Here is a 25,959-nt window from a genome sequence, read left to right as displayed (position 1 = left end):
TATGCCTAGCTTAGTGAGTTTTTCTATGATTCCTGAATGGGCTATGGTATCAAACGCCTTGGCCAGATCAAAGTAGGCTGTATGAACCACCTTGCCTTCATCCATAGCTCTGGTGACTGACTCAAAGAAGTTGACCAAGTTGAGCAGGCCTGATCTACCCTTCACAAAACCAAACTGTGTGGGATCCAGAGTTTAGAGATTCTTTATATCCTTGTTTATTAGGTCCAAGAAGATGTGTTCCATAGCTTTGCATATCAGACTCATGAGGCTAATGGGGTGATAGTTCCCAGGGTCTGTAGTCACCCCTCCTTTGTGGAGAGGGATGACTGCGGCAGTGCGCCATTCAGTAGGGACAAAGCCTGAGTGAGGCTGTGATTGAGCAGGGCACACAAATGAGGTGCCAGTTCACTCTGTAGTTCAGGTAGAACACAGCCAGGCATATTGTCAGGTCCCATGGAAGATGTATTCTTGGCCTTGGACAGTGCTGTTTTAACCTGTGCAGTGGTAATACTGGGTGCCTGACAATCTACTGGTATTGTGATTGGTCCTTTGCCGGGGGAAGAGGAATAAAGTTGGCACTGAATCTGTCGGCCAGTATATTGGCAATATCTGTTAGCTCAGTAGAGGATGTACCATTGTGCAGTAGCTCAGAGTAAATCTGGGTATTGCCATGGAGATTCTTTACATAACTATAGAAGGCCTTGTGGTTTTCTTTACTATCTGCTGCAATTCTGTTTTCATAGCTAGCTTTAGAGGATTTGATGAGGGGATCTCAACTTTTTGTTGAGGCTGATAAGGGAGTTTTTCCAGTCTTGGGACATCACCTTATTCCACATCAGTTTCCTCCTTCTGTTGTAGAGTTTGTTTATGGCAGGGGACCACCAGACTGGCTTCCTTTTTTTGAGGAGAGTGTCTTGGTTCTATTGGGTATGGTGATATCCATGCATTTGTGTATGTGTTTGTACAGTGCATTGGTGTATGATTCGGCGGTCATGCAACTATTCTCCATTTGCATGGGTGCCATGAAGTTAGGCACCTCTGTTTTTAGGAACCCAAAGTTAGCTTTGGAGAAGTTTTTCATAGTCGTTACCTTTGCGGGGGGTGGGGTGGGAGGATGTGAATTTCCAGGGTGATTAGTTTGTTGTCGGATCTAACCAGGGAGGAGTTCACTATTGGTGTAGAGCAACAGTAGCCCATATTAGTAATGACCAGGTCAAGGATGTTGCTACCTCTGGTGGGGGTAAGAACGAGCTGGTCCAGAGTATTTGAATTAATGAATTCCAGGAAACGTTGGCCAAGTATATTCGTACATGAGTAGTTTTCCCAGTTAATGGAGGGGTAGTTGAAGTTGCTCAGTATGAGAGTGTTAGGTTGGACCCTAATATTCTCCAATGTGTTTAGGAACATGGAGTGTGAGTCTTGTGACATTGTTGGGGACCTATAGCAGGCTACGACCTGAATCACTGTCTTACCCAATGTTAGCTGCACCTGAAGCATCTGTGATGCATTATCTTGGGCTACCAGTCTGGAGGTGTGCACATCCTTTATGAATATGGAAACACCACCACCTTTGGAGCTTTGGTCCAAGTTCTGTGGCCAGAAGATGTGGAATGAGTTATAGCCTGGTAGTGCAGGGGTGCTTTCTGCTGCCTTGAACCAGGTCACTGTTACAGAACAAATGTCGATGTTCTCCATTTTAAGGAGAGCTTTGAGTGAGTGCATTTTCAGATTTATACTTCTAGCATTGAGCAGCATGATGCTCAGAATGCATTTGTTTGTAGCTGTCATGGTGGTAATTTGGTCTTTGGAACACCACCTAAAAAAGGCACTATAGGGGTGGCAAGAGCCTTGGCCAGTATCCAGAAGCCTAGGGATGACAGATGCAGGCCATTTCTGGCAAAGCATCGAGGTCTGTTAATCATGTCGTCCCAGGCAGATACTGGATCCCCTTAGAATGACACCAGAAACTTAGCCAGTTTTTGAAATTGATCATTTTCTACTTGTACTGTGGTGTCATTCTGGGTGATGGTAGGATGCAGCTCAGGGGTAAGGTCATACCCACCTGGCCTACATAATCCGAGAGCTCCTCCATGTATCTTTTCATGTAGTCCAGGGAGGTGCATCTCAGGTCATTCACACCCACATGGACAATGACAGTCATATTTTACCTGTTGTTGAGGAACCTGAGTGCATGCGTTATGTGGCGGATCCTGGCACCTGACAGGCAGCTAACTGTTACTTTCTCCTTATTCAACCTAGTGAGTGGGACATCAGTGTGCCTCCCTATCGAGTCACCTATGACTAGTGTGTTGGGCATGCTGTTTTACCGTAGGGGCTTTGGTTGAGTGCCACACTGTTTAGGAGAGTTATTTGTCTTATGATTAGTGTTGTGTTGTGGTGGTCAAGTGCATTTCTGCCTTGGAGGTCTCTGCTATTTGGGTAGATTTTTATTGAGAGCTCCACAAAGGTGGGTGTGTAGTTTGTGTTTTTATGTGAAGGCAATGCTGGTGTGTGTTATGGAGGGCTATGTGTTCCATGTGGTGTGGTGCAAGTGTTGACCTTCTCTTGACCAGCTATTCCGGTCTTGGCTGGAGAGTGCGTGGCTTCCATTTTGGATATATAAGTGCATCTCTCGCAAGTCTGAGTGTTGGGAGGTAAGAGGAGAGGGTTGTCGGTGTACATGAGGCAGTTGCTACATTGCCTCAGGATGCCCAAGTTCACCAGGTTAATAGGAGAAAGCACAGGGAACTGAACTTTAGACATGCCTGGATGGGTGGTTATTAATAATAAGTACTGGAGCTGTTTCCTTGTAAAACGTTTTGTGCTGGTAGCACTTTTGTGTGCTACAATAATTGCTACAAGAAGTCTGGTAAAATGCTAGACTGATAAGCTAATAATAGTGCAGGAGAGGAGAGAACTAGCAGGTCTAAGGGAAGCATTGAAGAGCAAACTTTGGCACTGCTCAGAAGCTACAAACAGTCCTGGATACAGCAAATCTGTATCTGGACTAGACTAGTTACAGGAAAGGCAGGAAACAAGTGCAAATGCAGACTTTTAAACCAGAAAGTTGAAAGAGATGGAAAAATTGCCGAAACGGACAATAAACTACAATTTCTGGGCCAGAAACCACTCCTCTTGTTGTAGATAGGCTACCTAGTGCTTACCACTCCCACTGACAAGCTAGAAGGCTACCCTCTGACACAAAAAGGCTTGGGGGGCTCAGAAGCTTAAAACAGTCCTGGATACAGAAAAATCTGTATGGAGACAACATAGCTATGGGGCGGTAATTTGTTAGTTCTTTTGAGTTCCCTCTTTATGGAGAAGAATAATATGAGAGACCTTTCACAGGTCGGGGGCTAGTTTTTCGGTAATAGAGTGGTTGATAAGGATGGCTACTGAATATGCTATTATGTCATCAGTAATTTTTAAGAATTCAGCTGGGAGTTCATCTGCAGCCAGAGTGATTGGTTTTAGTTTTTTGAGTAGTCTTTTAATTAAGTTTACTGAGACAGGTTGAAGGGTAAAGCTGTTTTCATTAGTAAGGTTTTTTTCTTTTTCATTTGGGTCATTAGTAAGTAAGGTGTTTGTGTATTTCATTTGGGTTAGGGGAGCTTTGAGAATTATAATAGAATATCTAGCATATATTGCTTCTTAAAAAATGGCACTGTGTGATTTATGTCAAGGATATCTTGGCTGTTGCACTTGATATCATACACAATTTCTGATTCTAATTTGACAATACTTGCTTTCTATAAACAAGTATATTCCTCTATATCCAATTATCATCTGCATGGCATTTACTCTGTAAATGGGATAATAGGCCCTGTTGTAGATATTGTGGTCCAGTACCCTGACTCCTCAATAGTAAGTAAAAAATTCAGTTGTCTAGACCTGTTGGGTCAAAGATATAGTTTTAAACAAAACTGTCAGCGGTGAGCAAATGTTGCTGATTTATGATAAAACTTTTCAGTGACCTGTGCTATAAACACTACTCCCTGAGCATCATCTGCTGAGATATTGCCTCTCATTTCTATGTTGCATTTGTCCTTGATGTGCCTGTTTCTGCACAGCATGTTCTACTAAATGCATTCAAGACTGCTTTCTTTAATATAAAAAATGCAGTTTACAAGAGTTGTGTTATTTAGTGTATTTTGCATGTTTCAGGTTTTACTTTGAGGTTTTCTCCTAATGTAGTTAATGGTTTTAAGTGCATTTATTTTGGATAGGAGAGAATTTTCTAATATTTATTTTTATTTATTTATTTTACGTTTGTTAACCGAGAAAATCCGACTGGATACAGGTCCATTTTCAGCGGAGGCCCGGGGAGAAAATCTCCAAATGTACAATAACAAGTGTAAATACAGTGAAATTATTACAGTGAGTTATCACAAAACTGAGATTTGTTTAACAATATGTACACACAGGTACATGTGTTTCTCACATACACACAGCAAAGGTTGGAAGCAAGTAGCTGAGAAAGAAATAGTTAAAGATTCCATCTGAAAAAGGAAAACACATATATTAAGGTGGTTATCATACATGGTGTAGTGTTAACTTTATATCTTTCCAGTAGGTGGGTGATACACAGAATTTAAACAGTTAAGGAGTCAGAGTTTTATTCTTGTAATGAGGTTTTCATTTATGAATTATGTTTGAGTGGGGGTTAATCAGGGTTTGTACAGGGACAAAGCCACTACATTTTTAGGTATTTCCTAAGGGATTTTTTTGAAATGGGATAAGGAGGGGTCAGTGGTGAGTTCAGCAGGAAGTAGGTTCCAGTTTTTGCCGTCAGAGTTGGAGAATAGTGATTGTCCAGCTGAATTGTTGGTTTTAACAGTTTGCACTAGCAATTTTTTGGAAGAGCGAAGGGATTTTAGGTTAGGTTTAATATGAATCTTGTTTGTTCCTGATTAATTTTTATCAGTCAACCACCCAGTAACAGATATGAAAAAATCCTTGTTCTTAAATATCCCTAGCAGATGGATAGCAGTGACTTTGATCAATGAGAAGATATAACAGTTTTATCTTCTTCAAGAAGTGACACTAGGATGTAATCTACACAGAGTGCTTTACTTTAGATGACTATCCAGGCATCTTCCAGGGTATGTATTCCACTTCTGAATCTTAGGTAGATGAGTATAGTATCTCAAGAAACTGTGGCCTAGCAGAAGATCTTAGTTAATTCTTTGCCTTACATCCCAATCTGCGGAAAGTTGTTACTTCCATTGGCTGCCACCCATAGCTTAACAGACTGCTACTTCTGATAAATGTTCCTTATTCATTCTGCATAATATAATGCTGTTGGCTTCCATAAAACTTGGTCACTGCAAAATGCACTAGATTCCATGTGGACACATTCAAGTTCCCAAACCTGATCTCTTTGATTGCTGCTTTAAATAGAAATCACTACTGCTGCATGTGAGTTGGCAATGCTTTATTTCCTTGCTTAAAGTTGTCCTTTCTTAAGTGCTTATGCATTCATGTTGCTGCTAAATATGAGTTTCTAGGATTTGGGTAGTTTGCATTCCAAATATTGGTTCAGATGACGTGAATGCTTATTTTAAAGTTGTTGTCAGCTAGATTTCTCATCAAGTTGGAACTTGGGGATGCATACATGAGGCAATGAAGCAATTCTGTCCTCATGCACTACATGTATATGCAAACTTATTTTCTGCATTTTACCTTTATTTTTTGTAGACAGAATTATTTCACGACCAGTGGTATCTTCACCCTGTAAACATCTTTAGTAATTTATGTACCTAATTAGCAGTATATACAAAAGTATCTCCTCATATATTTGCACATAAATCATAAACATACTGTGATTTATAAGGGTGATCAAAAACTATAGTGTGTGTGTGTTAGAATTGTCTTCCAGAATATACAGGACAATGTGTGCCCTGTTAGGAGCTGGCTATGTGGTAATGACTGCTCAGTTTCAAAAACTCTATTCCTTAGAAAGAGCAGCCCCTTTTGTGTACAACAGATAGTGTATACTTTTGCTTGAGTTACAGCAAACATTTCATGGGTCATAGTGTCAAGGGAGGTGGGTGTTTTTACTCCAACTCTCGTTTTATAGATAGCATTACTAAACTGTTAACAAATCCCACTACCACCACTAACTCAAGCCCCATCTCTGATCCCCCTCCACCCTTATCTCATGACTACTGCACAAACAACAAATACCCATCTCCTCAACAAACTAGTACTACATCTTTTATCCCATTTTCTCTTAAACCCGTCTCTACTGCTCTCATTTAAAACTACTTCAAAAGCTAAAACCATGCTCCCTCTCCTCTGACAACGTCTCTCCTGAATACTTATTACTTCCGGCAGAAACCATAACAGATCTTGTCAGCATCCTTATAAATTGCTTCATAGCCAAGTGCAATGTCCCTAACCTCTGGAAAGAATCTATCATCACCCCTGTAAAGGGGCAACGCCAATGAACTATCTAATTATCAACCAATCTCTATCTTCTCTGCTCTTTCCAAACTCCTGGAAAAATGCATACATCAGCAATTGCTTCACCATCTCAACCAAAAAAACTAATTACCCCTACCCAGCATGTCTTTCGCTCATTACACAGCACCACTACTGCCCCAATCCCCTTTCAGGATACTGCATCTAAATCCATTGACTATGGTAATATCACCTCTGTATTACTACTAGACTTATCAAAGTCATTTGACAGTGTCCCACAACAAGCTTCTTCATCTGCTATCCATTGTAGGCTTAACCCCACCATCCTTCCAGTGGTTTGCAAGCTACCTATGCAACAGGCAACAATGTGTTCAATGGCAAAATAAACTATCCAAATATCAGACCAACACAACTGGGGTACCACAAAGGTCCATTTTTGAACCCTTACTCTTCAGTGTTATTACTAACAACCTCCACACCTCATCACTCCTCAGCTTCATTATCCAATTTGCAGATGATACTACCATAATTTTCTGCTTTAATAACACGCAACATCTTCAACAAAACACTCAAACCATCTTCATCTCAACAGAGGCATGGCTGAGAGAAGCTCACCTTCTCTTAAATCCTAAAAAAAAACCTCTTGCTTTTCTTGACAAATCCAATCTCATCTACTTCAAAATATACTCGCTGGATAACACAGAAATTTAAACAGTTCCTAGAACTAAGCTACTAGGCATTATCATAGACAACAAACTAACTTTTGAATACCACATCTGTAATAGCATTAAAATAACTCACATCAAATTAGGAACTCTCTATAGCCAAAGACTTTCTTGGATAACTTGACCAGAAAAACACTTGCCAACACCTATTTGCTTCCCTCTGTCTTAAATGCAGCCCTCTTATACACCAATTTACAATTTCTCTTAAAAACAAGCTCCAACCCTGCTACTATAAAATTGCCAAATTTGCCACAGGTTACTCCTAGCATTCTCATCACTGCCTAGCTCTGAAAGAACTAAACTGGCTTGAACTCACACACCACCTAAACCTACTTCAACTGTCTTCTGCACATAAAATGATATATACTCCTGATAATTTCCCAGGCCTCAAATCCATCCTAAAACCCTACATTCCTATGAGAACCCTCCACTCTAAAACCAAACATCTCCTAACTGTCTACATTCCAAACAAAAAATTGGACCGTGCCTATACTCTCATGCTACCATCAAGTTCTGGAACTCTCTGCCAAGAGACATTGCTACCACTGAGTGTTTCAACAACTTCAAACACACATAAAAAATACTTTCTTTCTAATCTGACCCACCCCTTCTCTTTCCCTGACAGGTGAACTCCATTCACTCTGTAGGGCCGTTCCTTTCTACACCTGTTGATCCCTAGACCATGAATCTCATCCACTAACCATTACCATATCAAACTAAGACTTTTTATGGATTTCTACACCCTTAACTATTTTCATCTTACTCCACATTTCTTCTAAACATATACTTCCTTGTAATATTCTAACCCTCTACCTAATCCTCATGCTCTACCTCAATCCTACCTGTTGAAGAAGAAAGAGGGAAAAAAATGTAACCTACCACATTACTTTTATTTAATACTGCCTATCTAGTAAGTATTTTATTACTGTATCTACCTATCTATATTTATTTAGTATTTATCACTTATTTATTGTGTGCTTTAATACTTGATATTGTCTTTAATGTACTATGTCTTAACTCTATGTATCATTTGGAGCTTTTCTCCGTGGGCCTCTGCTGAAAATGGGTCGTTGACCCAGTTGGACTTTCAGGGTAAACAAATGTTAAATAAATAAATAAATAAAATAACCTTTGGGATTGTGGTAAAGTGCATCCCATATTGTTATTACTTAAGATGTAATATGCAGCATGTCAGTGATATCCATCTCCTGTGATGTAAATGCTCAGTTTTACATATAATTATTCTCTACCCAAGAAAGGGAGAATATGGGTTTTTAAGGGAACCACAATTACCAGAAAATGTATTGCTTTGCACTGGGAAAGTAAACAGTGCTGAATCCTAAGAACCTATATCCCAGGGCTAGATTATGCTGCAAATGCCCTCCCCCGCATGGTAGAAAGCAGCGGAAGTTTACATAAAAATCAAATTGCTAGACAAGAGGCATAAGGAGAAAAAAGTAGATGGTTGTGGATAAAAAAGTAGATCACGTATTTTTCTATTATGCAGTAAACCTAGAATTTGTGCACAGAGAATATATATCAAGAAAGCTAGAGGAAAGAATGTAACTGCATTAAAAATTATTATTATACAATGACAGGTCATTAATATTTAAAAATGTGAACACTGATTGGTAAGCCCAACCAGTGCCCCAGTTGTAAATCGAGCATATACCAATAAAAAAGTCTGGTTGCCCGGACTTTCTTCTATCAATATATGCTATGGCTTTCCATTTTTCTTGAGCTAAGAGGTTGAGAGGTATGTACTGATGGCAAAGAAAATTCAAGGAAATCAGGTACATTATTATTATTATTATTATTATTATTATTATTATTAGCCATGTGACTTCACCTGGCCACAAAAGCAACTCTTTGATGTGGACCCAACAGAAACCCTGCTAATTATGTCCATCGGTCCTGCAGCTACCAAATAAGATAACAGAATCCCAATAAACCCAAGCAGACATTAACCCTGTGACTTCACCTGGCCACAAAAGCAACTCTGTGGTATGGACCCAACAGAAAACCTGCTAATTACAACCATTGGTCCTGCAGCTACCAAATAAGATAACAGAATCCCAATAAACCCTAGTAGACATTGACCCTGTGACTTCACCTGGCCACAAAAGCAACTCTGTGGTGTGGACCCAACAGAAACCCTGCTAATTATGATCATCGGTCCTGCATGTACCAAATAAGATAAAAGAATCCCAATAAACCCTAACAGACATTAACCCTGTGACTTCACCTGGCCAGAAAAGCAACTGTGTGGTGTGGACCCAACAGAAACCCTGCTAATTACGACCATCGGGCCTGAAACTACCAAATAAAATAACAAAATCCCAATAAACCCTAGTGGACATTAACCCTCCAACTTCACATGGCCACAAAAGCAACTCTGTGGTGTGGACCCAACATAAACCCTGCAAATTATGACCATCTATCCTGCAGCTACCAAATAAGATAACAGAATCCCAATAAACCCTAATGGACATTAACCCTGCAACTTCACCTGGCCACAAAAGTAACTCTGTGGTGTGGACCCAACAGAAACCCTGCTAATTATGACCATTGGTCCTGCAGCTACCAAATAAGATAACAGAATCCCAATAAACCCTAGCGGACATTAACCCTGTGACTTCACCCAGCCATGAAAGCAACTCTGGGGTGTTGTCCCAACAGAAACCCTGCTAATTGTGACCATCTGTCCTGCAGCTACCAAATAAGATAACAGAATCCCAATAAACGCTAGCGGACATTAACCCAGTGACTTCACCTGGCCACAAAAGCAACTCTGTGGTGTGGACCCAACAGAAACTCTGCTAATTATGACCATCCATCCTGCAGCTACCAAATAAGATAACAGAATCCCAATAAACCCTAGTGGACATTAACCCTGCAACTTCACCTGGCCAATAAAGCAACTCTGTGTTGTGGACACAACAGAAACCCTGCTAATTATGACCATCGGCCCTGCAGCTACCAAATAAGATAACAGAATTCCAATAAAGTATGTGTCTTAGTGCCTAACTAGTACCTGATATAGTAGCCCTTCTTAGCTACAGCATCTTGTTAGTCTCCAAAATAGTGTTACAACAAAAACTGTTTTCTACACGTGTGCTGCATGAGAGGATGCCAGCATCCCAAATCTTTCTCCTCCTTAACTACCCTCACTCCTCTCACTTTTCTGTACCCACTTCAGTTCCCAATACCTCACTCTTGACTACATTTCCTGTTGTCTCTCTTACTTTACCTTTCCTGCAGTCCTGCCCTGCTCCATAGTCTGTTGCCTTTCTCTTGCTACTCTCCACTTTCCTACCCTCTACTCATGGTCTTTGATCAACTCTTGCTGCTTGTAAACTCCTCTCTTCTCATTCAAGCCCCACACATCTGCTAACTTCAATGCTCCAACACAGGTATTTTTCCTGCATACAATCCTATCAGTGCAACTGAGGATAGCATTCTCCTGAAAGTGACATCTGTACTTAATCCTTGTGTCTGTCTGTCCTTTCTTTGCTTTCCTTCTATCTTTTCACGGTCTAGTTAGTTCTTTTCTTTTTTCTCTCCTCCTTACTGATTGTTTCACAGGCTATTTTACAGCCTGGGTATTAGCCCCGCTACATTCGCCCTCACTATGCTCGGGCTCACTTCAGTCCCCTACCCTACCTCATTTCCACCCACCCCATTACAATTTCCTTTATACCATCCATTCCCTCCCCTTCCTCCCTCATCACCCACTAACAAGGAACTTCCTGTCTTACCTGCAATTGTCTCACTTCCTATCCCCACCCTTTCCTCCATTCATGTTCTAAGTCTCCTATTACAATCTCTACACACTCACTTCACCTTTCCTAAAAGCCATCTTCCTCCCCCTTCGCCAGATTTATAATGCAATACCTAGTCATTCCCACCTCTTTTCTCTTTCTTCTAGCTAACATAACCTCATACTACATCCACCTTCCTTCCCCACTGCCATACTCTTCCACCTCCTTCACCCTTGACACACTACCCTCACCTTCTTTCTTTTCTATCTCTCTATGCCTATTTAACCTCCCCTACATGTTTCCACAAATCTACCAGATGCAAAATGCTTCCTCCTTCCCATGCATCTAAGCACAAGTTCTATAAAGTAGATCTACCTATCACTTTACTCTCCCTATACAGAAATAACTTCCTTTTATCTGGGGACATCCAACCTAACCCTTGCCCCTCCCCCTCCTCAACACAACACACCTCTCCCTTATCCTTTTCCTCCCCCTCTACTCTTACTGCCTCTGTCCACCATCAGTCTAACATACATATATCACCCACATCTAAACACCTTGCCATTTACTCTCTAAATATTCAAAGCCTAACAAACAAAATGACTGAGTTCCATGCCTGGATAGCCCATACAACCCCTCACATCCTCTGCCTATCTGAAACCTGGCTTAAGCCACACATCTCTAACAATGAAATCCTCCCACCAGGATATAACATCTACTGTGCAGACAGACTGCACAAAAAAGTGGGTGGTGTAGCCATCCTACACAGTAATAGCCTCAACCTCACACCTTTTACTGCCCACATCCCTGACTTTCAACCAGCTGAACTTATTTTCACTAACTATTACCTCAATTCACACAAAAATTTAGCTATTGCCTCCATCTACATCCTTCCTGGAAACAATTTGCCAATCCTTGAGAAAATCCTTTCCTGGTTCACTCACAATATACCCTATGAAACACTTATCTTAGGAGATGTCAACCAAGACTGGATAAAACTTAAAATTGACTCTCCACAAAACAGCATTAATCTCCACGACTAGCATCAACTAATAACTTCTCCTACCCAAATCCATAAAATTCACCTCTTCTAGCTCTATAATTGACTGAATACTCACCAGCACCCCTAAGCTATATCACAACCCCACCACCCTACCAGATCAACTAAGTGACCACCTACCCACTCTTGTCCTTAGATACAGCTCTCAACCTCCCAGATCTAACCACTATAGATACTGCTGCAAACTCTAACTTTGACTCAACTCAATTCAACACAATTCTCTTTTCCACTGACTGGACTTTCCTGAAACAAATCCACTTAAATGAAGCAGTAAATAGTTTCAGCAGTATCTTCGTAAATACTCTCAACTCCCTCGCTCCCTCTAGACAGGTTAGAATAACAGTTAACTATGCTCCTTGGCTTTCCAAAGAGACTACGTCCTTTTTGCTCCAAAGAGGTAAAACGTGGAAAGCCTTGACCAAAACTAAAGAATTATCCCTGCTCCACAAGTATAGACATTTCAGGAACCTTACCAAGAAGCAAACCAGTTTTGACAAAAAAGTCCTTCTTTAACTCTACTCCACTTGATAGCAAAACCAACCCTCAGAAATTCTGGTCAACCATTAAAAGAATTCTTTCTCCTGGGTGTCCCTCAACCCCTCCCCCCCTACTCAGACACATCCCCTCTAGATACAGCTACCTTGCTCAATAAATACTTTATTGATACTATTCAGTCACTCTTACCCACTACTGGCAATACTACTCCTCAACACATCCCCTACTACCCACCCAACAATAATCCCTTCTCCCTACAGCCTGTTCCTACTTCCTATATCCGATCTCTTCTACTTAAGCTCAAACCCTGATCACCATCTACAGATAATCTACCCCCACTTTCCTCAAACTAGCTGCTGACTCTATAGCTTCCCCAGTGTTTATCTTAATCAATAGGTCCATTCAGGAATCTACATTACCTAGCCTCTGGAAATCCTTTTTCACTATTCCCCATACACAAAGGGAGTAACTCCACTGACCCATCTAATTACTGTCTCATAGCCATCCTATCCCCCCCTCTCCAAAATACTTGAAAAATGTATCCAATAACAACTGCTAAAATACCTACTCCAACAAAATCTTCTCACTCCTACTCAACACGGTTTTCGTCCCCACCATGGTACAAGTACTGCCCTCCTATCCTTTACCAATACCATTGCAGAAGCCTAGATAATAATAAACTTATCTCATGCTTCTTCCTTGACCTTTCCAAAGCTTTTGATACTATCTCCCATCCTCTGTTGCTATCTAAACTTGCTAGTCTCAATCTATCTGCTTCTACCCTTTCCTGGTTCTCCAGTTACTTATCCTCCAGGCAGCAGTCTGTCAAATGGCTCTCCTCCACTTCTCCATTCCTATCTGTCACAACAGGAGTACCCCAAGGCTCCATCCTAGGTCCTCTCCTCTTTAACATCTTCACTAATGACCTACACACATCATGCAAACAATCCTCCCTCATCCAATACGCAGATGATTCTACCCTCATCTCCATGTCTGACAACATTGCTGAGCTCCATTCTCTCTCTCAACATACTTTCTCATCTACTGAACAGTTGCTCTCTAAAAACCTCCTCATCCTTAACCCCCCCCCAAAAAAAACTCCTACTATTCCTTCCCCAGTCACATACTCACCACAAATCTTCCTTCTATATCACCTCCTCAAATAACACAATTATTAAACCTGATGCTCATGCTAAACTTTTAGGAATCATCATAGATGATGAACTCAAATTTAATATACACCTCCTCCAATGTATAAAAAAGACTAACCAGAAACTTGGATTGCTCTATCGTAACAAGAAATTTCTAACTCCAAATGCTAGGCTCTCCCTTGTTCAAGCCTTCCTCCTACCCTCCCTTCTGTATGCTGCCCTTATTTTCAGCAATATCCAAGCCACAACTTTAAACAAATTCCAACAAACTTATCATAAGATAGCTAGATTCATAACAGACTCTCCTTACAAATCCAACCACTGTCTATCCCTCACAACCCTACAATGGCTAGAATTCCCCCACACGTTGTTACTTTCACAACTACAAATGCTACATTTCATTCTCTACAAACCTTCATCTTGCCCAGCTCTTTCTTCCCTCATTTCCATCTACACACCTTCTTGTACTCTCTGTACCTCTAATCAGCAACTTCTCAACACCTACCAGCCAAAAAAAGCAGTAGGCAAATTCTTACATATATACTCAATAGCCCAAAACTGGAACAAACTTCCTCACCAAATAAGCTCCACCATTCACTCAGCACACTTTAAGGAGAAACTAAAACTCCATCTGCTCAACACCAGAATCTGCCCTTGCACAGCACCAACCTAACTTCATATCTCCCTCCAATGACTACCCTCTCCTCACTTTCCTCCATCACCTCAAAAATGTGATCCCTCAACTAAGGGTTACAAACTGAACTATACTCTTCTCAGTTAATCAATTAATCTGCATGTAAATATGTACAAAATGTCTAATCTGTAAACATATAGTTTATATAATGTAAATAGCTTGCATGTTTTCACCTGTATCTGTAGTGTTATTGTATTATTATTTTTTTCTTCTTTTTTTCCACATCTCATCAGTATTGGAGCTTTTCTCCTCGGGTCTCCACTGAAAAAGGGCCAAAAATCCAGCTGGACCAACCTGGTTAACAAATTTCAATAAATAAATAAATAAATAAATAATGCAAAACTAATGAAGCGTACCTGGTTTCCTTGTATTTCTGCCCTGTCTTTCTTCTACCTCTGAACTGTCTGGTTTTCAAAGTTTAAAAAAAAAAAAAAAAAAAAAAGAAGAAGCAATGCAGATCTTCGTTTCTCCATTGTTTCCTTTCCAAAGCACTGATGTACAGCATAACTGTGGAAACATAAGTCCCACACGTATGTGCAGTACATCAAGAAAGCATCAGAATACAGAAAGAAAGCAGAACAACACCATGACTCCATTATATAAAGACATTATTTAAGAATAGTAAATAATTTCATTCATAAATAATGTCATTGTATAATAGAAATAACCGACTCTTTGGGTGTGGTATAGGTTTATAGGATGTTACTAGGCTATTGACACATGGGTCTTTACAAGCCTAGCCGTTAACTCTCAATATAATACTAGATAAGAGATATTGTCTATGCCCAGAGTTTTTCTAGCAAGGACTACCTATGTCCAGTAGAGAAGCTGTAGCACTCCACTGCACATATTCATGATTTTCCATCCAGTCATCCAGGTTGCACTTAAACAGGGTCATGGAGGTGTATTTCCTTATATGGACTGGAGATGTATCTGTCTCTCCAGCAGGTCCAGTTTATGTCACAGGCTAGACTGAGGTCCCTGGAATGGGTGACTCAAGTCCCATTTGGCTTAAGGATGTGCAGCATTTCCATTAGATTTGGGTCAGAAATAGCCCTGTAAGCCAAACATAAGTTGCCACTAAGCAGTATATATGCTGCTGTGTACCATAGCATCGACTTCCATCTGTCCATCTAGGACATGTGCTGGAGACCATGAATTTTCTTAGTTAGAAATCTCTGAGGTCTCTCAAGTGGGTCTATATCATGTGGTTGAAAGCTAATAATAGCGAACGACCACAACTTAATAAACACCGGCACTCTAAGTTATTGTGGGGTCGCACTACAGCATAGATAGGGGTATTAGCCCTTTCATCACTGTAGAGCAATCTCGGAGTTTGTATATATATTTAGCGGGAGGTGTGAGGGGGTGCAGCCCCCCACAATTGCAATTTTGAGTTCCGGTGTTTTCAAAGTTGTTGTCGTTCACTATTATTAGCTTTCGACCATGTGATATAGACCTCTCTCAAATTACTAGAAGTGTCTGCTAGAGTACATAACAAAGGGTCTATTATATTCACTAATAGTAATCCAAAGATAAAAATAAATGCACTAATAAACTGTAAATAAAATAAAAGGCATACAAATGAGCAAACCAAACCACTTTCATCAAGAAGCTAGTAAGTGCTTTCGTATACATAAGACTTCATTTCTATGCCTTTTATTTGTTATATTCAATAACAGGCCTGATGAGGGACAAGTACAGGGTGGTTATAACATCTTCTGCTCTTGAAGCAATGCCTTGTTAATTAGGTGAACGACATAAAATACCTTCATCACAACAGCAGACACATGGTAGTCAAAGCTGAGGTCACAGTCAGTTTGTGTTGCCAGGTCTCTCACTACTGAATTGGTACTTAGGGTATGATTGTTTTATTTTATAATTACAGGGACTCTGTTTTTCCAAAGGGAATGATGATGCATTTCTTAGCCCTTTTGAAGTACATTCACATCACTAGGGGATTCAATGATAGCACCTAAGTTGCAGTCATCCACAAACTTGGTTAGCCACAGACCCACTGTTTTGATCTAGACTTCTCAGAAGTATATGCCAAACAAGAGGGCCCAGCACTGACCCTTGTGGGACCCCAATGGTGACAGGTCTGCTGGTGAAGGTAAAGTCTTTCACTTTGACTGAGTGTTGTCGATCTGTGAGTCAGTTTGCAACTCACCTAACAACACAGCGGTTGATATTCAGCTGGGTTACTTTGTCAATTATGCCTGAATGTGAAATAGTGTTGAAGGTCTTGGCCAAGTCAAGATAGGCTGTTTGCATGCCTTTGCCCTTGTCTATAACTGCAGTCACGTTCTTGAAGACGTCCACCCTGTTTAGCAAGCATTACCTGCCCTTGACAAAACCTAACTGGGATGGATCCAGTATTTGGACATCACCTATATCCTTATTTATGAAGTCCATGATGATTCATTCCATTGCCTTACACGTGAGTCTGGTTAAACATTTGGGTCTGTTGTTACCTGGGTATGTTGCCGAGCCACTTTTGTGGAGGGGGTTAATAGTCACTGTTTTCCATTCAGTGGGGATAAAGCCAGTACTCAGTCTATGGTCAAATAGAGGGCCTAATGGAGTAGCTAGTTCTTGATTTAGAGCATTAATAATGCAGCCTGGAATGCCATCTTGTCCCATGGAGGCTGTGTTCTTATCTTAGAGACAGCATTGATGACTTGCTCTTTGGAGACGCAGGGAGAAGGAGATGATGAAGACATGGTTTTTGGCATGCTGGGGGGACGGGGTGACATTTTCACCAAGCCTGTCTGCTAGCAGATTTGCAATTTCCCCAAGGTCAGTGTGTGTGATGCCATCCACAATTTGTTCAGCAGACATCTGAGTCCTACCTTTTAGGTTGCAGGTGTAGCTGAAGATAGCCATATGGTTATCCTTGGCTACTGTTGCTAAATTTTTCTCATAGTTGCTCTTTGAAGATTTTATGAGTTGTCTTATTTGCTTGTTTAGGCTGAGAAGGGTACTCTTCCAGTTCCGGGATCTCACTTCTGTGTTTTTAGACAGCACATTCTTTCGCTTATTGTATAATTTATTAATGGTGGATATCCACCAGGATGGTTTGTTTTTTCTTGAGGATCTTGCTATAATTCTATGTGGAATGGGTGTTTCTATACATTTGTGTTGATATTTTTACAGGGCATCAGTGTATATCTTAGTATAGCAGTCAATGCCATCTGTGGAAACTGGAGCTTATAAGTTGATTATACCTTCCCCTCTTAGGAGGGTATAGTTAGCTTTGGGTAAGTTTTTTTTTGCCTGAATTCACCTTTGGGGAGTTGTGGTGCTATTGCTACTTCAAAAATGAATGATTTATAGTTGGATTTAACCAGTGCGAGCCCTACACTTGATGCATTGCATCAGTCACTTGTATCGGTAAGGACTAGAGTGGAGAATATTGGACCCCCTTCTAGGGTGTTGCACTATTTGTTCCAGGGCATTTGAGATAACAAAGTCCAGGAACTTTTGTGCAAGTGAGTTTGGGCTTGTATAAATTTCCCAATTAATGGAAGGATAGTTGAAGTCACCCATGACTAGGGTGCTAGGTTGTACCTTAATTGTTCCAAGTAGGTCTAAATAAGCTGTATGGGCATCATGGTTTACGGAAGGGGACCTGTAACTGATGATGACTTAAAGGGGTTCTTACCCACGGTAATTTGGACTTGTAGTAGCTCCATAGAGTTTTCTTGTCTAACCAGTCTAGAGGTGTAATTATCTTTAATGAAGATAGATATTTCAACTGCTTTGGTTCTCACACCTTCAAATATTGGTCTGAAAGTATTGAAGGCATTCTAGCTTTGCAAGGCCAGGGTACTTTCTGTGTCCTTGAGCCAGGTTTCTGTGACTGCACAGACGTCAACATCTTCCAGGGAGAGGAGTGCTTACAGAGTGTGCAGTTTCTGATTTAAACTCCTAGCCTTTAGTAGCATGACCCTTAGTTTTTTTGTGTTTGATATTTTCACGTCAGGAATTTTGTTGTTGTGACTATGCCTAAAAAGGCATTATGGAGGAGGCAAGTGTCTTAGCCAGCAACCCGAAAGCCTAGAGGTGCCAGGTGAAGACCATGTCTGGCAAAGCAGTGTAGTCTATCCACCATGTCATCCCAGGCTGACAGGAACTGGATGCCCTTAAAATGACACCAGAAACTAAGCCAATTATTAAAGTCAATCATTTTCTGTTTATATTGTGGTATCATCCTAGGCAAGGGTAAAATGTTGCTCAAAGCTATGGACATACCCTCCTGGGACACATATTCAAAGAGCTCAATCATGTCTCTCTTCATATAGCCCAGAGATGTAAATCTTAAGTCAACATAAACTATGATGCAGTCATAACGATAATTATTGTTGAGAGACTTGAGTTCATGTGTGATCTGGTGAATCCTTGTTCAACCAGGTGAGTGCTGCATTTGTATGTCACACTATAGAGTCACCTGTAACTAAAGCATTTTGAATAGTTGTTCTTTGCCTTAAAGGCTTATTTGGTGAGACACAGGTGCTAGAGTTTATGAATAGGAGTTGTGGTGTCTGAGCTGATAACCTGTTTAGTGTTGCTTTTCTAGACGCAAAGGAGCAGTGATTCCAGACTCATAGTGTAGAAACATCTCTCACAAATTGTACTTGAGTGATTTAGGAGCAAGGGGTTGTCTGTGTGCATGAGACAGTTGCTGCACAGCCTCAAAAAATCCATGTCCACCAGGCTGGCAGGAGAAACAGAGGTAAACTGGCAGTCCATAATGCAAGTTTTGAAGCAGGTATCTCAGCAGATAAGGAGAAAAATTTGGGGGTATCAGGCAGACGGCTATTTTTAGGGTGACTAACCTATGGGGTGTACAGTAGGATGTCTATAAAAGAGGGGATGATGATGAGGTGTATGAAATAGGGTCTGCAGAGGTAAATTCTCTGCTGGGTGGTTCACTGAACAGCTGAGAGTTATTCAAGAACTGCTCTGCTAGATTGCAGCTACTTCTAAGGGAAAATACTTCTACTGGCACTTTTGCATCTAGAGCCATCAAGAGTTACCCCCCCCTCCTCTGCACAGTGGTATGCACAAGCAAGAGCAAAGCAGCTAATACAAAGAAACCAATGAAATAACTCAAACTGATCCCTACACCAGTGAAATAGCTGAAACTGAGCCCTGAACCAGCAATCTTCAATTTGACAGTCCTACTGTATGCTCCTGCCAGGAGGGTACGGGGGAGGGGGCTTCTCCAAATAGAGATGCCCTGATTGCTAGTGGTCAATCTAAAGACAGAAATGAATTCAGCCGGTCTGACTCCACTCTATACTATGGCCAATAGAAGTGCAACGGAACAACAGAAAAAAAGCAGGATAACTTTTTTTAAAATTAAATAAGTAGTATAAAAACAGCACATTTTTCTTGAACTAATAATAGCAACAGAATAAAACAGCAGAAACAGATCTTTTCTTAAATGAAGTAAAAGCAGCAGTTGGTGTGAAATACAGTCAAAATGCAACAAATGCATTAGTAAAATACAGTGAAACGCAGCAGTACAGGTTTTTTAAAGTGCTAAGTACAGTCACAGTATATACGAGAAGAGCAAAGAAAAAATACTTAGGGCCCTTTTGTGCGTTTCCCAGCTCAGGCAGACCAGGTAAACACCTACAGCCACTAGATGAATAATCCCAGTGCTCCTAATGAAAAAGCACAGTAAGTGTGTGCCAGGAGTGAAGTGCTACCACAGACTTAAAGATATGGATACAACAGTGTAACTTGAACAGCTCATAAAAGTATGATTATTGAATAAAAGTACTTTGCTTTGGATAAATGAGCCAAGAGCCACTCAATTATAGAGAATTTATAAAAGCACTAAAAACAAGTTAAGCTGATTAATAAGCTCTCCAGCCAATAAAACTACATGTGGAAATCTCAAGTGTTTCCTCAACCTAGACAGTCCAGGCTACCTCCCAGTGCACTAGAAGGAAAATCCTCTGACCTTGATGAGAAAAGAAGTGCTTGCTAGAGTGTGAAAATACACTGTTTATCCAATGACTAGCTAGATAATGAATTTGGGTGACGTAAATCAGTGCAACAGACAATAAGAGGCAAAATGCACTTTTTCAATATAAGCACAAATAAAGGCAGATAATTAATTCAAATAAAAAATAATCACATGAGCAGCAGTGTTGAAAAGGAGGAGATTATTAAGCTCAATTTACAGTAGGGGTAGGAAGCTTAAAATCACCAGATTTAAAAAGAAGACCGAGAAATGAGAGGTTGGCTGGAAAACCACAGCAGGGAATCACCAGCAGTGCTATATCTAATGCAGGCTTGAAGTCCTTCAGACAAAGACCAAGGCACTTTGGTAAGTATCACTCAGGAGACAATTCAAATTAATCAATGAAAACATTTGAAATATGAGCCTGGATAATTTAAGTGTCTGTGTCTCACACAAAATAAAATTCCAGGCTAAGATTTCTTAAAACAGAAAACAAAATGGAGTGGGTAAGACACAAAGCAGCTCTATCTGTCAAATGCAAAATATATGGGTTTACTTTCTCAACCAGCAGGGAATCACTAGTGGTGCTATACCTTATGCAGGCTTGAAATCCTTCAGACAAATATTGCATATTGAAGATTTACCCATGGTTGCCTTTGTTCAATCACTCAGGCTTCACACTCATGATTAAACCACACTAATTGTAGGTAAGTCATCAATATACCACACCCAGTCATTGGTTTTTGCTGTAAAAATTACTGATACAAATTTAAGTTCTTTAAGAGAAGAGATCAAAGCAAAACAATGCCTAGATAATTAAACATTAGAATATCTGGAAAAGATGTGACTGAGGAAGTGCTAGGAAAAAATGAATGAAAAATAGAGGCTATTAAAATGCATAAAACAGAAGTATGGTCTTATGAAAGAAACAGAGTTCGGATATGATAAATTGTATATGAATAAAACAATGCCATACAAATTAATTTTACCAATGCAGTTCCAAAGATATCTTAAGATATATTGATGCAATGATAACAATGTGCACATTTTGCAGAAGAAATAAGAATACAAAAGTGGTATGTACTGGTGAAGCATACGAGTAACAAGTGGAAACCAAAGTCCAGTACAGTCAGAACATCTGAAACCTTCCTCATTCTCCACAAATCACTCAGACTGAGTCTGAGATCTTAAAGCTTATTTTCATACTCCAAGATCTCAAAGTCTTGCAATGAGGCAGTCTCAGACAGGAGTTACTTTCTTTCCTGGTCATGCTATATCACATTAGGAGAGATGAAAGTTAGAGTGAGCAAATTTTATATTTCATAGATCTGTTAAAAAATGGGACATTTGTGGAAGAGCCTTTGATTTGTTTAGTTTTCTACATTAAGCCCTGTAGATACTTTTTCAACTTTATTTCAATTATTATGAATCGATTTAGATTACAAGACAGAATTTGTCAGATGACATTTGGTAAAAATATTATCATAGCTCTGTTATTTCAAGGACATTTTGAAAAGACAATACTGAGTTTTAAAAATACAGTGCTTTCCCCCTGTTTTACTCAGTTAGTTTGTTCTCCATTCTACATTTCCAATTTTAAGCTGGAAAAGTGAACTATTGAAAATAGCTGTTAGTTTTAAGTTATAGATCTTTGGTAAGTGCTAAAAAGATGGACGGTTTAGTAATCAATTATTTAATGTCTTGCTGAGTCCTAGAATAATTGATGGCCTATTAAAATGTCATTAATGGTTGGTGAATGAAATTTAGAATGGCCTTTGAATGTGATGCATCAGATCCCTTTATTTCTTTCTTTCTAAACTTCTTAATATAGAAACAATGATAATATTATACATATAATATTGGAAAATTAATTTTCACCTCAATATTGAAATGCAGGCTTGATCCAGTTCTGTATCAGGAAGTGCTGACGCTGGTTTATGCTGTTACTAAAATTAATGCTGACCATTCCCTGTTCGCAAATGTCACCCTGGGATACAAAGTCCTGGACTCATGCTATACTGAGGCTTTAGCTGTTGAGAGTGCCTTGCATCTTTTGTCTGAGAGAGAAATGGTGGTTCCAAACTATAATTGTGGAAGGCAAAAGAAACTGGTGATCATAATAGGAGAAGACTTCTCAACACTGACTGTGCCTATTGCTAGACTATTGGGCATCTACAGATTTCCTCAGGTGAGACATTTCTGCTTTGGAAAAACAGGAAATAAGATTTTTCAGAATTTTAACAGTATTTCTCCTATTTACAGCTCTAGTCTGTACCACTCTATTAACTCCTGAATAATTAAAATGTATGCCCTTAAAACCATGTCACTGCAGGGGACATCCATTGAACTACTTAAGCAATATATACAACTTGGATGCAGGTGTGACACTGCCAGCCTAGCTATCTGGAATTTTGTAAATAATTCTATGGTATTTGTGAATATTGATATGATTTATACAGAACTGTATGTTATGTACTGAGCTTCAAGTATATGGCCACAGTGTACTCTACTGGAAAAGAACAGGCATGTATATAAATATATACCTCTGCAAATCTATGTTTTAATAGTAGTAGCTGAAACATGCAGAGTTAACTTGCAAAACTTCAAGAAAATAAGTTGAAATTAAAAGTGTTTTATGATGTGCTATAAAAGTTAGTTAATGTAGCAAGGAGACAGGATATCTAGAGCTAGAGGTTTTTTCTATTGTCTTGGAGAAAAGTAATTGCTAAGTTTAAAATGTAAAGTGTTTTATTGCTCTATGACTTCCTATCAGCTGCACACTTCTGAGAAATATGTATTTTTGACATAGATGTGTTACATTCTAAGTATCTGTTTAGCCTGGTAACTGAAGTCAGGTGACAAAGAATGATGTTATCCAAACTAACCTAGCAGTAGTGTTTATTATTAATTTAGAAACTCTCTCAGAGAAGAGACTGTGCATTTTGCATCTTGTATTGGACCTAGAAACATCCACTCATCATCATCTGCATTTGCCTTGCTAATAGTAAATAACTAGATTATAGTAATTTCTCTAAGCTACAGTAGATAGGAATATAGTAAAGATTTGCTTAGATATTTTCTGTATTTATGTAAGTCTGTCCTATAATGTTGTTTTAAAATATTTCCTGTGATTCTGAACTCTGTAGTGCTGTGTTGTTTGAGTATTGTCTTGTTTTTTTTTTAATTATTATTAAATGTACTTAAACCTATCTTTGTGGCTGATATTTGTGAGACATATTTAAGCTCTTAATGCACTTGCATATGTATTTGGTGACACTGTATAGGCTGCTTCAGTAGCCTTGCTCTTGGTCACATTTACCATTTGGATAACAGTAACATTACACAGTAGGATTGGTCACCCTTTGTAAGGGCTTTTCATAGCTGATAAGAAGGGGTTGGTGGCAGTGATAACTACCTTATAGTCTGGGCAGAAGGGGGCATAGCTAGTAAACCTGTGCCAGCTTTCACCAGGAATGTCTGTGTCTTTGTATATAAATCAAATCTCTAAGTGTGTGTCTGTGTCTGCTACTTGGGCAGGGACACGAAGCACTGGTTGGACAGAGAGGTGCTGGAGGTCTTTGCTTGACCCCTTAGCTGAGATCTTAACCCTATAGCTGCACTAGTAGGGAGTCTTATTAGGGATCAGGAGAAAGAGGGAGAAACCAGCCCCAGACTGACTGTGATCACTGTGTGCTGCTAAAGGAAGTTGCACTTCACTGTGTGTGTACTTGTCATCCTCAAAATGTGTACATCCCTCCCTGTTGCCAGTGGTGAGGACTGAGGCTCCTTGATTACTGGGCCAGTACAGGGGCATCTCATATTAATTGGCTTGTAGTTTTGTTGATATTGAATTCTTGGAGCCTGTGTACAGTGGTCACTGAAGAAGGTTATACTCTTAATCAGCCAGACAGTGAACATTCAGAGTTCATATCACAATTGTTTTATTTTTTTTGTTAGCTTAGTTAGTTAGGGTAAGCAGACAAGCATGTCAGCAGAGGAGTATGGCAAGGTGACAAGAAGCCAGTTGGCTGAAATCTGCCAGGCTAAAGGATGGATTGGTGCATGCCAACCTAACTAAAGCATATATAATTGCAGCTGTAGTCACAGCTGCATCACAAGATTGCGACCAGGAGGACAGTCGTACTGGCCGTGGAGATGTACATCTCTCAGAAAATGGACAGCTCAGCCTTTCCACAGAGGACTTAAAAATCCATCTGGAGTTACCTGAGCTGGAGCCCAGGCATTTGGACATAGAAGCACTGAAATGTCTTGAGGCTGAGGAAAATGAGAAACTGCAATGTCTGCAGGCTGAGGAGAAGGAGAAGCAGAGGCAACATGAAAAGGAGATGCTGACTCTTCACCAGAGTCATGGAGGTAATGGGGAAGGGAGTAACCAAACCCCAAAAGCAACAAAGGTCAGTAAATTTCTTCCACAATTTACAGAGGGGAATAATTTTTGTAGTTTCATTCATATGTTTGAGAGGGTATGTAAATGCTATGATGTTGATCTAGGGCTCCATGTATGGTTCCTGACCCCCCTTACTCCATGGTAAAACTGCAACTGTTTTTTCCAAATTGTCTCATATTGATTGTTTTAAATATAATATTGTAAAGAACTGTTTGCTAGAATGTTTTATGTTAACACCTGAAGCTTGGAGGAAAAACTTTTGTGAGCACAGACACAAGGCAGATGAAAGTGTATGTGAATATGTTGCTGAACTAAGCACATATTTTCATAGATGGGTGAGTGGATGTCAGGTCACCACCTTTGAAGGGCTGGCAGACCTTTTGGTGAGGGAACAAGCCCTTAGCACTTTGCCTGAGGACAAGATAATCTGGTTAGCTGATAGACAATGCAATACTGCAGATGAGTTGGGGAAGAAGGGAGACCTATAACTAGCAAGCAGGGCATTACTGCATAGGAAAGAGATACCCAGTGCTGCTCATGGGTCTAAGGGAACCCCATGGTGGGTAGCCCAGGCTGTCCCAACAGAGTCCAGTAGCAGAAGAAGCCACTAGTGCAGGTACACGTCCAGAACCAAGGGTTAAATGTTTTAAATGCAACCTGTGGGGCCATGAAGCATATAGATGTCCATGGAAGCAAGGTGGAGAAGAAAAGGTGGGAGAGCCAGTAAATGGGAGTGACAAAATGCAACAGCAGGTTGTCTTGAGACAACAAGTCTATCAAACTACCACAAGAGGTTATATCCTATCTTAGTGAATGGGAAAGAGACCACTGCTATGAGAGACACAGCCTCTGACCTAACCCATGTGAAGCCTGAAATGGTTAAAGAGGAGCACTACTTGCCTGGGCAGTCTACTCTAGTCAGAGCTTTAGGAGGGATCCCATTCCAAGTACCTTTGTCTAGGGTTCACCTTGACTGGGAGGGTGGAAAAGGAAGCCAGCAAGTAGGTGTGTTTGAGGATATCCCTGCAGATGTCCTGATAAGGAATGATTTTCATAATGCAGAACTGTGTGTTCATGCGGTCAGTCCTAGATACATGCATTTGGGTCTGGTAGCCTGGGGGAGACCTAGACAGACCGCACACTTGCAGCCAGGACTGGTGAGGTGGTTACTTCAGGAAGGGGGCTACCCTATAGCAGTGAGACTGAAAGTGATATCCAGCTGTTTGTGGGTACTGATGTTTCCTTGGACAGAGTGACTGCAAGGG

This window comes from Protopterus annectens, chromosome 7.part0, assembly GCF_019279795.1.
Source record: "Protopterus annectens isolate FY-2018-M chromosome 7.part0, PAN1.0, whole genome shotgun sequence".
In the NCBI taxonomy this organism is placed as follows: Eukaryota; Metazoa; Chordata; order Ceratodontiformes; family Protopteridae; genus Protopterus; species Protopterus annectens.
The sequence above is the reverse complement of the archived record's forward strand: the minus strand, read 5'-3'. Positions refer to the sequence as shown.